Source organism: Muntiacus reevesi, chromosome 21, assembly GCF_963930625.1.
Source record: "Muntiacus reevesi chromosome 21, mMunRee1.1, whole genome shotgun sequence".
NCBI lineage: Eukaryota > Metazoa > Chordata > Mammalia > Artiodactyla > Cervidae > Muntiacus > Muntiacus reevesi.
In genome coordinates this window covers 45,914,072-45,929,843 of record NC_089269.1, presented here as the reverse complement: position 1 = coordinate 45,929,843, position 15,772 = coordinate 45,914,072, and the positions used below count along the sequence as shown (strand labels likewise).

General features: G+C 46.4%; 1 protein-coding gene across 4 annotated transcripts in view; it reads right to left on the bottom strand.

Annotated features, from left to right (window-relative positions):
* Positions 1-13,919, bottom strand: part of BACH1 (BTB domain and CNC homolog 1) — a 45,165-nt gene extending 31,246 nt beyond the window's left edge. For 3 of the 4 annotated variants that reach the window (XM_065913540.1, XM_065913543.1, XM_065913542.1), the window contains exon 1: positions 13,822-13,919. The gene's annotated coding sequence lies outside the window, so the exon portion shown is untranslated. Of the gene's footprint in view, positions 1-13,738; positions 13,759-13,821 lie in introns of those variants that run through there. The other variant, XM_065913541.1, reaches the window with a different exon arrangement.
* Between the last annotated feature and the right edge of the window lie 1,853 nt (positions 13,920-15,772).

Genomic DNA, 15,772 nt, shown 5'->3' with positions numbered 1-15,772 from the left:
GGCAGCTGCTTTTGATAACACTGATGACTATGAGCTGATTCTTTAAGGATAAAACTGACAAGCTTCTGCAGTCTCACCAAGGAAAATTATGAGAAAAAGAGGAACACACAACATTCCCGTTGTTATACAAAAATACTGCAATGGCTTTTAACATTTCTTGACCCTCCACACATCGTCGAATCACGGTAAAATTCACCGCTCTCCTCTACAGTGCTGCTGTGCTGCGGTCAGCCGTGTCCGGCTCTTTGCAACTCCATGGACTATAGCATGCCAGGCTGCTCTGTCCATGGGATTTTGCGGGCAAGCGTATTGGAGGAGGTTGTCATTTACTTCTCCAAGGGATCTTCCTGACCCAGGGATCGAACCTGCTTCTCTTGCATCTCCTGCCTTAGTGGGTGGAGTCTATACCACTGCACCACCTGGGGAGCAACTCCTAATACGGTAAAACTCCTCAAAAAAAAAAAAGAAAAACTATTTATATTCTCAGTGTCTCCACTTCCCTCTCCCCCAACTCTTCCTTCTCTCTCTTCATTTGAGCCCACTAAAATCAAGCCTTCTCCCCTCCACTCCCTGGGAATTACTCTGTGAGGATCAGTGGCCTTCACATCGCCAAATGGGAAATTTTGGGTCTTCTCAGACAGCATCTTAGCAACACTGACCAGGTTGATCATTCCCTCCCTGAAATCCCTTCTGCACTTGGCTTCCTGGATACCAGAGCTGTCTGATGTACCGCCTCACACGCTGTCAACCGCGTGGCTTCCCTCTTCTCCTCCAGAGCTCTAAGTGCTGCAGCACCAGGGCTTGGTCCTCCCATCTCTCCTTCTCTTTGTAACACTCCCTACGAGAACTCATCCAGACCCACAGCACAGACACGCTCACTGATGGACCTGCTGTATACTCTCATACTTACATTTGGTCTAGTCTTGCCTATTCACGAACTCTGTACTCACGTATCCACGAGCATACTCAAATCACCACCTGTACGTGTCTAGCAGACACCTCACATTGAACATGTCCACAAACCTTGGTTCCTCGACCTCCAGCTAGGATATACATCAAAATATTGACAATGGTTACATTTAGGCAATTTTTCCTTGTTTCTGCCTTCAAATTCTTAACCATAAACACATATTACTCTAGAATCAGAAAAATGTTCAAACAGACAACAAACTTCAGAAAAAAAGGCAGTTCCATTTCAGTTGTCTTTAGGGCTCCCAAGGAATGTCAATTACCTTCTTCCCCCTTTATAATGGATTTTTCTGCAGTCATCAGTAGATATTGATTTATCACTGCCTGGAAAATTCACGGGCAACTCTCAAACACTGTTTTAAATCAGGCTGCACTGATATCTTCACAGTAATTACAAAATAATTAAATTTCACAGAAATTTTAAAAGATGCTTTGATATGGGAAAAGAAGACCTTGTTACAGGAAAAGAAGAAGAAAAGATCCATCAAGTCCAGTCTAGCTCTGTGAACACAGACAAATGCGCATCCTTGTGACTTTAGTGGGGAGTCCCTGCCCTACGTGTGTCCCAAAGGCCTTTGAAAAAGATAAAGTGTTACACACAGAATACAAAGAATTATGAAATGCAAAAGAAAATCAATTTTAGCACCAGCAGCAGCATGATAGTGGAAAGAACAAGTACTGGGATATAATTGAGGTAAAGCAAGTATTTCCAACAGTGTTATCGCTAAGATCCCTAACCTCACCCTACAGGTTCCCCATAAGGAAAACAACATCCACACTTACGTTAAGCACTGAATGGTTGGCTGCATTTAACAGCACAGGCCCTGCCATGAGACTTATCGTTATTATTGCCAACTTTATGCAAGTGACCAAAAGAAAACTACATTTTCCAAGGTTCTACAAACCCAAGAAGTTAAGCTACAAAATAGAGTGATTCCAGAACCTCTAAGAATGAAAGTATGAGTAAGCCTAGTAATGATCTCAACAAGATAAAAAGAAAGTATTAAGACTACACAAGTCTACTCAAGAGAATGGATAATCTCATAGACCCAAAGAATTCCCAACTAAAAGATGACATTCATCCAATAGAACATACTTCCACACTTCCATTACAGATGAGGAAACTGAAGTCCTGAGAGGATAGTATCTTAAGGTCAAAAATGTCTTCTGCCCCTAGGTCCAAATATTACATTTCAATTCATATTACATGATCTAAATAGTGATGCTGTGTTGAGGACAGGGCTAAAAGTGAGGAGGAAGAAAACAGAGGGAAATGTCTCAAGTGTCCTCTGTGTGTGATGAGAACAACATTAGACAAAGATTAAAAGGACATTTAGGGAACAGACATTTCCCCTTATTACTCAATATTCAGCTTGTTAATTTCTGAAGAACACTTCTTGAATTACATAAACAATCTCATAGATCATTAAAAAGAAACTGACACTAAACTAGGCTGAATTTAAACCAAAGTCTGAAGTTATACCCAATGAAATTTCCATAGAAATTTAAAAGAAGGACACAGTGCTGGAGATATTTCACCAGAAGTTACTTTCAATACAGAATAATAAGTGTTCCTGTCCTACATTCATAATGAAATATTCACGCCATTTGTTTTCAAGCTGTAAAAATTATAGCCATGATTTACATTGTTTATTTCTGATTGCCTAGAGGAAGTGAAAGCCTTAAAACTAGACCTTGGTCAGAATGACCTTCTGTAGGTCTAAGACTTGACAAATATAGTATGCAAAGTAACTGAAAACACAAGCAAACCACAGAAAAGGGGCCCTTGAAATTCCCAACCACTCTAGAAACACCTTCTCATCCCGACTCCTAATAAATTTGAGTCAAAAAAAAAAAAACGGATTAAGAGGAAAAAACATTAAGTAACAATGTTAATTAAATAAGGCAGCAGTTAATGCAGATCTTCCCTGGTGGCTCAGTAGATAAAGAATCTGCCTGCAACTGCAGGAGACCCAGGTTCAATCTGGGTAGGGAAGATCCTTTGGAGAAGGGAATGGCTACCCACTCTTGCTTGGAAAATTCCACAGACAGAGGAGCCTGGCAGGCTAGAGTCCACAGGGTCACAAGAGTCGGACACAATTTAGCAACTAACACCACCAACCACCACCACTGCAGCTGCAGGAGAGCAATTATAATATGAATCACAGATGTGAAACTTTCTAATTTTAGTAGAGGTACTAAATTGAAATGCTTTATTTAAAGATAACCTAATCCACTAATCCCTGGTAGGCAATACAGTGCTAGGTATCTCAATAAACATAGCTAAAACTAAAATTTTAAAATCTGTTTCTCATTATTGATGTTAACTTGGAAGTCAAAATTACCATCTCTAAAATGGAAAATATCAAGCTGTAGACTTTCCACCTAGCCTTCAAAGAGCTACTTTCCAACATATAATCCCAAGAGTTAGTCAGCTAAGTAATATTAATCTGAGGCCTATTTTTAAAAAAGCTGAAATATTTCTCAGTTCAACTATTATTTGAGGAACAACTGACTAAGCAAATACTATTGTTTTTCATCTGAGATGGAAAGTGTTTTGGCAGTACTGTCTTTCTAAATTCTACCCAAAAAAGTAATACCGTTTCAGAAGCCTCCCCTAACTATCTATCACAGCTATTCATTATTCTCGATTAAAGAAAAAAAAAAAAAAAACCCCACCTGTTAGCCGTTACTCTCTGCCTGATGAATTTACAACACTAAGGGTTTCTTTACTTGCGTTATTTGTTTGCCCTTCCTACGGGAAGGGCTGGGCTGTGCTGTGCCTAGTCACTCCGTCGTGTCTGACTCTCTGCGACCACGTGGACTGTGGCCCGCCAGGCTCCTCTGTCCATGGGATTCTCCAGGTAAGAGTACTGGAGTGGGTTGCCACGCCCTCCTCCAGAGGATCTTCCCAACCCAGGGATTGAATCCAGGTCTCCCGCATTGCAGGTGGATTCTTTACCATCTGAGCCACCAGGGAAGCCCTCCCATATCATACAAAGTATCACAAACTAGGATAGAGAAGAAGGAACAAGAATCAAACAAAGACCTCTGAACATATCCAAGTGCTGTGAACAGTTTTAGAAGTGTGACAGAAACACTGCAAAACTCAAGTGGAATTATATTTGAAGTCTGAAAGGTATGCCAAATAAGCTAACCACAGGACAGCTTTCCCTCGAGGAGTGTGTAAAGAGGGACTGATGGATCTGTTTGTATCCCAGATTCACGGACGTGGGTTCCAAAGGATCCTGGCCGATCCAGGCAACGAACCCACTGCTCAAGCCGGACTAGCCTCACCACTCACCAGAGCCGCATTCATCACAGGTGGGCGTGTCCTACAGAGGCCGAAAGAGAGTGGTTCCTCTTGGGTTCGATACAATCAGAAGCTACAAGATAGTTATGTATTCTCCTTTCCCTGCAAGTAGGAGGATCACAGAGAACTGTAGAACTGTTCAGAGGACCGAAAGAAATATATTCCTTCTACACCTAATTTTTGGGGTAGAATGGGCAAATTTTCACAACTTTTAAATCACATTAAAATAAAACATTTATGTGATCTGACTGTAAAAATAATACTTGATCCTAGTAGGAACTAAAAGGGGAAAAAAAAACCCACCTAAAACCCAAATCCAAAGACAACCACATCGTCTCTCTCTACTCAGAAGTATGAGTCTGCAGGGCAGCAGCGACATCTACACGCTACCACGTGTAAAGCAGACAGCTGGTGGGGAGCTGCCGTGTATCGGGGGCTCAGTGCTCTGTGATGACCTGGGGGGGCTGGAGGGGCTCAGGGGAGGGGGGAGGCTAAGAGCTAAAGGATGTATGTGTACACACAGCTGATTCGCTTTGCTGTCCAGTAGAAATATACTCCAACTGTAAAGCAAATATACTCCAATTAAAAAAAAAAAGAACCTGTCTGTGCGTGGTGTTGGTGTAAGCAGCAGGCAAGCACGGCCCTGGGGGCCATCCTGCTATCATTCGCCCCCCTCATGTTCTAACCGAATCCTGATTGCGCCTACACGTCTACTCCACCTGAGGCCATGCGTTTCTGGGGGTAGCAAACCCTAGTCCCAAGCGAAGACGAATCCCAGTCCATTTCAGCCCGTCCCTGTGGTCCCACTTCCCTTGACACTGGTTTAGACACACACGTAACAACGCTGACTCACCAGAGGAGAGGCTGGGGTGGCATCTACTGTGAGGTCTTCAGGACAGGCCTTTATCACTGATAGAGAACATCACAGAAAAAAAAAGTCTTCTTCCAAGAAACTTAGTCATATTTACTTGTACACTTGAGCTTGTGGCAGTCATCTTGCAACCATAAGAGGAACTACCATGGGCAAAATAAACACATAGACTGCATTTTCAACTTTTTCTCACTGACCTTACTTTTAAAAACCTACACACACAGACACACAATCTTTCTGACCCAACTACCCCTTACTAACACCTCTCTCTCTTCTCTAGTCTTCATTGATAAGCTTCTCAAAAAAGCTGTCAAGACAAGCTGTTTCCGCCACTAAACTATACACTCATCATTTACCTTCCTTGGCTTTTTTAATTTCCCAAAACTTAAGCTTCTTCTATCCTACATTTTCAAGGCACATTTGACACGTTGCTATTTTGGCAATGAACACACACTACAGTAATGGTTTACCCTGTAAATTATAATCTCTGAAAACACTGCCAGTATCGAGAAAAATTCCTGGCATATAAAGCACAAATATTTGTTTCATAAATGAAATGGAAATCCAATGCCTAACAAACAGGCATATCCCAAATGTTAAAATGAGTGTAGCAACCCTACTATCTACACACACCAGAATGTGCGTTTGTGTGCATTAAGCTGGGAAGAAGAACAGATGCACAGGAAGATAAGAGAGCAAAGTGCCTTGAAACCTGAAGACACAATTCTTCTTTACTCTCCAGGGATGAGACGGCTGGTCAAAGTTAACTGAATAGGAGAGGGGAGGACGTTTCCACACCGGTATCTGAGAACCAGTGGCGGGAAGGCATGCCAGTATCTGGGCGACTCTGCCACTGGTCGGCACAGCTGCCAACCTGCTCCAGGGAGGAAGCGGTGCCCCAGCCCTCCTAGGGCCTGGAGCTGGCAACGAACCTGAGAGTGACAACAGGCACACCTCAAAGGCCAAGCGCGCGCACACACACACCACACAAAAGCCAAAGAAATACATTTAGAGCTTAACCTGTACTTGAAACCGTCCAAGAGACACCCAAGCAGGCAGAGTTGGGGGCAGTTCCAGATTCAGCCCTACCAGCACTTCCTTTGGAGTGACAACTAGGAATGAAGGGATGTAAGCAAAGAACTCTACCCAGCTGAGCAAAAACACTTTTCTACTTCAAAAGTCACTTCCTAGTGTGAAAGAACTGATTAAAAGGGCAATGGCTTTTTTCTTACTTCCCCTTATAATTTTAGCAATAAATCCTATCTAGAGGAGAGTCCTGGGCCATGCTGGGAACACTCCTCAGCAAAACAGCAAATAAAGAGAGACTAGATATTTTTCCAGTGTTCATGTATGGATGTGAGAGCCGAACCATAAAAAAGGTAAGCGCCGAAGAATTGATGCTTTAGAACTGTGGTGTTGGAGAAGACTCTTGAGAGTCCCTTGGACAGCAAGGAGATCCGACCACTCAATCCTAAAGATCAGTCCTGAATATTCATTGGAGGGACTGATGCTAAAGTTGAGTTCCAATACTTTGTCACCTAATGCGAAGAGCTGACTCATTGGAAAAGACCCTGATGCTGGGCAAGATTGAGGGCAGGAGAAGGGGATGAAGAGGATGAGATGGTTCGATGGCATCACCAATTCAATGGACATGAGTTTAAGCAAGCTCCAAGAGATGGTGAAGGACAGGGAAGCCTGACGTACTGCAGTCCATGGGGTCGCAAAGAGAGACACGACAGAGAGACTGAACAACAGCAAGATCCTTTGAAAATGGAAAGTGTCTTGGGCCAAGCTCTGACAATCACAGTTTATAAAACAGTTCAGTGCAAAATGTTAATGAAATCAGTGATGAAATTACTGATCTAATGAAATTACTGATCTTACCAAACCACACTAACTCCAAAAGGACAACCTTATCATTGAAACCTAATAAATTCACTGAAAGACTAATAAATCTTTTATAGCTGCCTATTTCATAGCAAACTCTCTGAAGGACAAGTACGTCTCCTCACCGATTTAACCGACTTCCAAAAGACATTGGCACACTTTAGAGGAGAATAAGGTATTAAGGATATGAAGACAGCACCAAGTAGGAAGTGAAGTGGATGGGTCATACCATTCCGACAGGCTCCTAAGAGGTCATCTCTTTAGGCAAAAATATCTCCCTTGGGAAACCTAGAGGCTGACCAGTCAGTAAAAAGAGAGATCAGTGTGTGTGCTGGGGAAGAGGGAGGCAGGAGGAGGAGGCAAGACATTCCCTACATGCATACCTTAGAGGTCTATAGCCTTAGAGGTGGGACACTGCCAATGTCCAGGCTACAAACAAATGGAAAAAATGACCCCACCATATAAAACGCTTTTTAATGTAATTCGACTTTAACAGGGGATGGGGAAATGGAGTGCAGCTGACCACGATGACTAAGATCCAATCTAAGAAATGACAAAGTGAAAATGACTCCACCAGATAGTACCTGGGGGACAGTTATTTCCTTACAAAAATATCCTTTGATTACTAAGTTTCCTAAGCCATTAAGAAAATGACTTACGTCTATTTTTTAAAAGGCCTGACTCGCACCGAGCTCCAGCTGCATGGAGGTAACATTCTCTACACGCTGTCAGTACTGAGAAAGGAGCCAGCAGCCCGCTGACTCCATGGCAAGCCCGCTGTGCTTCTAGGACAGTCATTAACAACCAAGATCCTGGCAGCCGCTCTGTCTTTGTTACTTGTATTTGCTTGGGGACAATTTTTATGATGCTATTAATATTCTCTAAACTGGCCCTGATCCTCAATAACACAAAGGATCGGTTCTAGAGGAATGATCATATTAAAGGAGAATAGTAGCTAGACAAACCAAATTATATTTTGCCCAATCTAATCCTAAATCAATTACAAGGACAAAGAAGTCACAAGATAAATTTTCTTTCTATCTTAGGAGATGAACCAAAAGAATGATTTAAATCCAGCTGCTTTCTCAATCCTCACACCCAAGATGCAAACAGAAAGCAGAATTCTCAGTGATCGAGAGTTTTATTTTGATACACATTTCAAACTTAAGAGTGCAGCAAACATTGTTTTCTCTTTCACTCTTTCGAAAATTCCCAATTTCCAAAACACAGAACTAAAATGAATCCACATTATACCACCAATGCAGCGGGGCTTCCATCATAGCTCAGTTGGTAAATTATCTACCTGCAATGCAGTTGACCTGGCTTCGATTCCTGGGTCAGGGAGATCCCCTGGAGAAGGAAATGGCAACCCACTCCAGTATTCTTGCCTGGAGAATCCCATGGACAGAGGAGCCTGACAGGCTACACTCCACGGGACTGCAAGAGTCAGACACGACTTAGTGACTAAACCACCACCACCAATGCAGCATCTGACAATTTACTGAACACACACAGCCAAACCACATTCAATGTTCCATGGAGATAAAAGAGAAGACATATATCATTGTCAGTAAGAAACTGACACATTCTAGTCAAAAGGATGGTCAAAACCTTTGACATGACCTTTCTGAACTACTAACAGATACAAGAAGCTATGTGATAAATATACCCACTGTTCATCATCAATACCTTTCTATATTAATACGGGGACGTAAAAAAGTACACCACCTAGACGTAACTGGCAGGTAAATTTACATTGCAAATGTTCACAACATACAAGCCATAAATGAGAATCAATATTAATCAATCAGTTCTGTCTTGATGTTGATAAGCAGAAAGAGAGCGGACAGGTTACTAACCTTGCCGGACCACAGTGTCCTCAATGATAAAGGGAGGAATAAACAGATTAGATGCAGGATGGCAGGTGTTTTCATTTATTAAAAAGTCAATTCCAATTAACTGGTTAACAACTGCCTCTAGAGCGTTTGACAGAGACTTTAATCGGCTGATCCCTTTAATAAAAAGCCATGTCCTGTGTTCCTTGCCCTCAGAAGCAGTCTCTGAGATGCTGTGAGCGATTTGTCAGAATGTGCACTTGAGTTGTTTCCCCAGCAGCAGCCATGCTCGGCACGTCCACACGCTTCTCTTCAATCTCTCCTCTGATCAATGGTTGAAAGCAGCTCAAGGAGGCTGCAAGACGGGACTGGAACCAAGTACTTCAATGAACTAAAGAACAGACAGTAACAACCAATGCACATTGTTTAACGCGAAGCCAGCACTGTTCTAAACCCTTAACACATTAACGCACTTAATCTGCGACTGCCTCTATGACGCAGATTCTGTTATCATCATCCCGTTTTACAGATGGGAAATAGAGGCACGACTAAGTGAAGTAACCTGTCTGGAGGCTTCACGGCAGGTAAGTAATGGAGCAAGAACTTGGCCTTCAGCAGTCTGGCTTTAGGTGACTCACTTCCAATAACTACTTACCGCTTCTCCGTCAACTGTACAGTGATCAGACCCACCACTTCAGTTCTATCAATGCTATGTGATCAGCCAGAAGCCCAGGTTTCACGGTGGGTGTACGGCTCCTTATCTGCAGTCATGAAACACTTGCTTTCTCCAAGGGGTCTGGATTACGGCAATTAGTGCTCAAATTACCCATACCTTGGGCTTGGGCAGATTACCTTATTTGGCTTTTTTTTTTTTTAATTAAAATAGTTTCATAAGTCATTCACTCCACCACATAAAATACACCTAAATGTAGTTCGAACTACTAAGTGTAGTTCGTGCATGTGTGTGCCAAGTCATGTGCAACTCTTTGTGACCCCACGGACTGTATAGCTCTTCTGTCCATGAGGATTCTCTAGGCAAGAATACTGGAGCGGGTTGCCATGCCCTTCTCCAGGAAATCTTCCCAACCCCAGGATCAAACCTGTGTCTCTTATGTCTCCTATGTAGAAGCCTCAGGAAATTGAGTTTAGGGTTAGGATGATTCTCCCATTAACAGAACACTGGTCAGAAAGCTGGAAGAGGTGATTCCTTAAACCTAAGTCTTGGAGAGAATCGGCATTGTGATGAGAATCTCTGACAACTGGTCGTTTTAAGGGACTTTGCGACCATCATCCTCAACATCATTTCCCACAGTACAGCAGTGCAAAAGGCATAGGGCCTGCACGGTTTTAACTGAATGGTAAACACCATCCCCCAGCATGCTTGGAAGGTTGATTTTCTGAGTAAATCATATTCTCCTAAGGGGTGAAATGCCACTTTCCAAGTAATCTGCTGAATATGTAGTCTTTTTAATCCTTGTAAAAGGGGCCCCTTGTAAACTTGGCCCCTAAAAATGCAGACTTCGAGGAGTAACAGCACAGAGTAATTTTTCAAAGAATATGTTACATACAAATTATACTCCATTGTGCAGATTGTCTTCCGGTGGTCCCTTTCACATATTACTACACTTCAGGTCCTATCCATGAAACAAACCAACCTCCTGACTTGTCTCCAAATTCAAAATACATGGTATCATAGGCAATGGGCAACTGTGCATTTTTTGTTATTTCCATTCTCAACATTAATAATGACAGAATGTACCCTCAAGCTTCTAGATCTTTAGAACACAGCATTTAAAAAAAAAAAAACACTACACATGAAATAAAAATTTATATTAAGAACATCTGAAAGAATGATAGCTTTTAAGAGGAAGTCACAAGTTAAAAAAAAAAAAAAAAAAAAAAAACCTAGTTGTTGAAAGAGTATTATTGGCAGTGGTTAACAAACTCTTTATGCTCCCAACAGAAGGTGGGGGGTGGGGGTGTGTGTGCAAAAAACCCATGTTATAAAACATGCATATACTACTGTTAGTCTGTACCTTGAAGATTAATATATTTTTTTTTCATTTACTTTTATTAGTTGGAGACTAATTACTTTACAATATTATAGTGGTTTTTGCCATACATTGACATGAATCAGCCATGGATTTACATGTGTTCCCCATCCTGAACCCCCCTCCCGCCTCCCTCCCCATCCCATCCCTCTGGGTCTTCCCAGTGCACCAGCCCTGAGCACTTGTCTCATGCATCCAACCTGGACTGGTGATCTGTTTCACACTTGATAATATACAGTATTATTTTATAGAGGTAATGTTTAAAAAAAATATCAAGGGCTTATTGCTTTCTTCCAAATGAATCATCTGGCACCCACCTTAGAAGCCTGAATCCCTAAAAAATTTATGCTTTCCAATCTCCTCTAGTTGCAAACGTAAAGCACCATTTTCTACTACAAAATATCTTAAATAAAAGCCCATCAAAAAGAAAAAAGAATCATTCATTCTTCTGACCACAGATGAGGGCCAGCTGCTCCCAGTCCACATTTCCCATCCCTAAACTTTGTAGACAAGAGGGACTGTATGCTTGGGTCTTGGGCTCGTTTTTAAGGCAAGAAGTAATGGTCCAACATGGAAAGACACCAGCATCATCACTCCTAAGACAATAAGACAGCCAGCCAGATGGTTTGCCTTCCATCAGTCAGCACTTTCTAGACTTGACCCAAAGAGACCTGTTAATTCCACCCACGTTCTCCTTTCTGCCACCAGAAACTACTACTGTACGCCTGAAAAGCCACGGTCCATGAAAAACCAAGAGGCAGGCTCCTTTGGCGTTCTCCTAAAGAAATCTTTATCAAGAACAGATTAAGTGCATTTTCTGAGATGTATACACCACACAACAGCAAAACCACAACAGGGAAACCAAAAAACCCTGAGTGCAGTAAGAGAAATGAATATTTCTGTTACAGTACTGTTGGGAGGTGACTCCTAGCTGCACGTTTCTTCCTCTGGTTTAGCTCTCACTGGCACAAATTTCTCAGGCACTAGGTCACGAGGCTGCTCTGTGTTTAAACACCACCTCAGCATTACTTGGCCGCTTCCTAAGAGTGCTGGCACCTCACCCACTGATTACCTGCATATCCACACACACACACAACCCCAGATTCAGGCCTCTGAAGCAACCCTTCTGGAGCGCTCCTTGGCCTTTTATAGTGGAGGCATGTGATGAGCGTACCGGCACCAGCTGTTCCTAATTACCTCTCGGCTGGGGCGAATGACTCAGCAGCCCAACTTTCTTTTTAAGGAGTCATCTACCTTGCGAGCCAACCAACAAACTGAACAATGGTAAAGCACTCGACACTGTTCTAGGTTAAACAACAACAATCACGCAGGATGCCCGGCTATCACTTAAACCAAGGCCGTCCTACGGCAAGCTGACTCACCAGGTGTCTACCCCGTCACCCCCTTCCCAGGCTTCCCTAGTGGTGCAGAGGGTAAAGAATTTGCCTGTAAAGTGGGAGACCCAGGTTCGATCCCTGGGTGGGGAAGATTCCCCTGGAGAAGGGAATGGCAACCCACTCCAGTATTCTCGCCTGGAGAATCCCACGAACAGAGGAGCCTGGCGGGCTACACACCACGGGGTTCAAGAGAGTTAGGCATGGCTGAACGACTAACATCTTTCTTTTACTCCAAAGGCTGAGGTAGCAAGCGTTTTTCAGTCCTGCCAGCCCTTGTACCACTACCCAAGACGAGGAAGAAGCCAGCCGGCGTCTTCCCACTTCTCGGCTTGACCATGTGAAGCGCTCAAGCGCGCTCCGTCACTCGCACGCCCGGGTGTTTCCACCCCTTTACCATTCGGAACTGCCGCCGGAAAGGCAAACCCCTCCTGGCCATAAGGAGAGTCAAAACACAGGAACCCAAGGTCTAGCCGTACCGCCCTCCACACCCGATACTGACAGAATTCTCCCCAAAAGACAAGGCGTCCCTACAAAACAGCCTTTTGTTCCTCCGAGCCTGACCTCAGTAGCTTGTTCCCCACCCCCACCCCCCACGCAGTTCCTTCCACAATGACTACTACGCTGTAGCTCGGAATCAGCCCGAATCCAACGCTCACTGTGCACAAAAGCCTTTCTGCACGGTTCTACTCAATGACAAAAACCCGCCGCGCAAGGACGCGCGAGCGACGGCACTCGCCTGAGACACGCACAAAGCTGGTGTCTCTACGAGCAACACCCACTCTCACCCGACAGCGAGAGCCTTTAATTACAGCGTGCCGGGCAAAACTCCCAACAAAGAGGGGGTGGGGGGGGGGGGTCCTGGGATCCCCCGGGGGTCCCCCAAACCAGCCTTGGGCTAAACCCAGACAGCCCCGCAAGGTGGTGTTTGTGCTCCAGCCAACTCGGCCTTTCTGAGTCCGCGATTACACGCGCCACCTACACCCCCCGGCTCCCCCCGCCCAAGCTGGGCAGACGGGAGGCCGACAGCTCGCGGGCCGCGGCGGCCGAGGGTGGGCGGGAGAACAATACGGAGCCGGGCCGGGCCGGGCCAGCGGCGCGGGCGGTGCTGAGGAGTCACAGCCCGGCGCGCGGGATGGGGGCGGGGGTGGGGTGCGCCCGGGAGGCGGCAAGGGGCACCCCAGCCCCGCGGCGCCGGGTAAAGTACAGAGCCGGTCCGTAAACAGCGGCGCCGGCGGCGCTCGGGGCCGCTCGCCCCTTCCGGCAGACGCGGCCACTTCCAGGAACCGGAGCCCGCGGCCGCCCCGCGCGGGCCCCGCTCAGAGGCCCCCCGCGCCAGCCGCCCAGAACCAGAGAGCGGCCGCCCCGCGTCCTCCCCTCCGCCGCCTCCCCCGGACCCGCCCGAGACCGCCCCTCACCGGCCGACGGCCCAGACCGCGCGCCGCCGCCGCCGCGCCGAACCCTCCCGGCGAAGGGCGCCCGGGGCGCGCGAGCCACTCACCACAGCCGAGACGCGGTGCGGCCCGACTGACGGCGGCGAGCGAGCCCGACGGGCCGCGCGGGCAGCGATCAGGTGACTCACTCCCTCCCCGCGGCCGGCCGCCCCCTCCGCGCCCCACCCCTCCTCTCCGACGCCGCGGCCGCCGCCGCCCCCGCCCCTCCCGGCGCCAAAGCTCCGCCCACCCGCTTCGCCAGGCCCCGCCCCGTGGGCCAGCCTCGCAAGGCCCCGCCCCTCCCGCTCCGACGCGCCTAAACCCCGCCCTCCCGAAAAGCCCGCCCCACACGCCGGCTGGGAATCCCGGCTCTGCGGATGCCTGCAACTGGCTCCCTGCGGCCGAAGCCCACCCTACGGGAATGCAGGGTGGGACTGCACGCGGGTCCCGGGCAGGGCAGGCTAGTGCAGGCGATGGTGTCTTTGCAGCCTCCGCGGGCGGCGCCCCTTTGCCGGCACAGCCCGCTGTCTGAACGAAAAACAAACCACCTGAGGACCATCATCTCCTCCTTTCCTGCTTCAAGAGGAAAAGAAAAGCCTGATGGCCTGCTCGCTCGGAGTGTTGCCTGGACACTCGAAGTCGAGTGCCAGCGGACACCAGGAGGGGAAGACGAGCGCCGGCCCACGTCCCTCTCCCCAGACCAGACCCCATCAGAGGTAGCTTCTGGCAGCACGCTCCTCTGCCTTCTCCTGGGTGTGGCGGGGCGCCCAGGTTCGCAGGTATTTGAGCTTGCTGATAGGGATGCATCAAGTAAACCCAGGATTTTGTAGAAAGTATCTGGCAGCCCTGGTGTCTGACTGTGAAAACAGCAGCTTCGGCTAGCAGGTGTCCCCTTTACACCGTGGCTGCCAGGAAACTTGGAACTGGGTTTAGCGCCCCAGCGGTGTCAGCCTGCTCATCTCGGCCGCGGGTCAGGCATTCATCTCTTCTGCTGTTTACTCTGGTCTTTATCCAGTTTTCGGCTTTAAAATTAAGTTCCCAGTCCACTTAAGCATCTCTGCAGTTCAAAGCACTGACTGGGGGCAGAGACGCCCACCTGGCAAAAAGCCTACACTTCCCAATCCAGCGGGAGACCCGAGTGCCCTTTCACTGTGCCAGTCGAGTGGAGGCCAGATCTTGGGGTTTTTGCAATCGGCTTTTGATTCAGGTTGAAACAGAGACACTGATGGCTGGACAGCATCAGCACCAGGAGGTGAAGGCTCATTCTGGGGCACAGGAGGACAGCCCCGCACCTCCCAGTGCAAAAAAGGCTACCAAGTTAGCAAAAGTCAGGTATTGTCACTAATGTGACAATTAGTTGTCACAATTGTCACTAATGGGACAACTTTTAAGATTTAAAAAAGGCAAAAATAATTTTTAAAAATTAGCTACTAATATAAGGATATATTGTACAACACAGCAATATTTATTTTATGATGACAACAAATGAAGTATAACCTTTAAAAATTCTGACTACATTTGTACTCACAGACTGAGCCTGAGAGACATTTGAGTTACATCCAAAATACATGAGAAAATGATGAGTGAAATTGTGTGGAGTCCAAGGGGCGAAGTGATTGACTGTTACCTAGAATTTGGCCAGGAGGTGACATTTGCATTAAAGAATGGGACCCTACAAGCGAAGGAGGGAAGACTGCATGCAACAGTCTAAAGGTGGAAGGCAGATGGCATTTCAGGCTGCCTGAGTGCGTGCGTGCACGTCTGCTCAGTCACTGACTCTTTATTAACCCCACGGACTGTAGCCCGCCAGGCTGCTCCATCCATGGGATTCTCCAAGCAGGAATACTGGAGTGGGTTGCCATCCTCTTCTCCAGGGTATCTTCCTAATCCAGGAACCAAACCCGCATCTTTTATGTCTCCTGCATTAGGCAGATGGGTTCTCTACTACTAGCGCCATCTGGGAAACCCTTGTGTTTATTTAATATTGAAGTGGTAAGTAAGGTGAAAGGACTGTAGCCT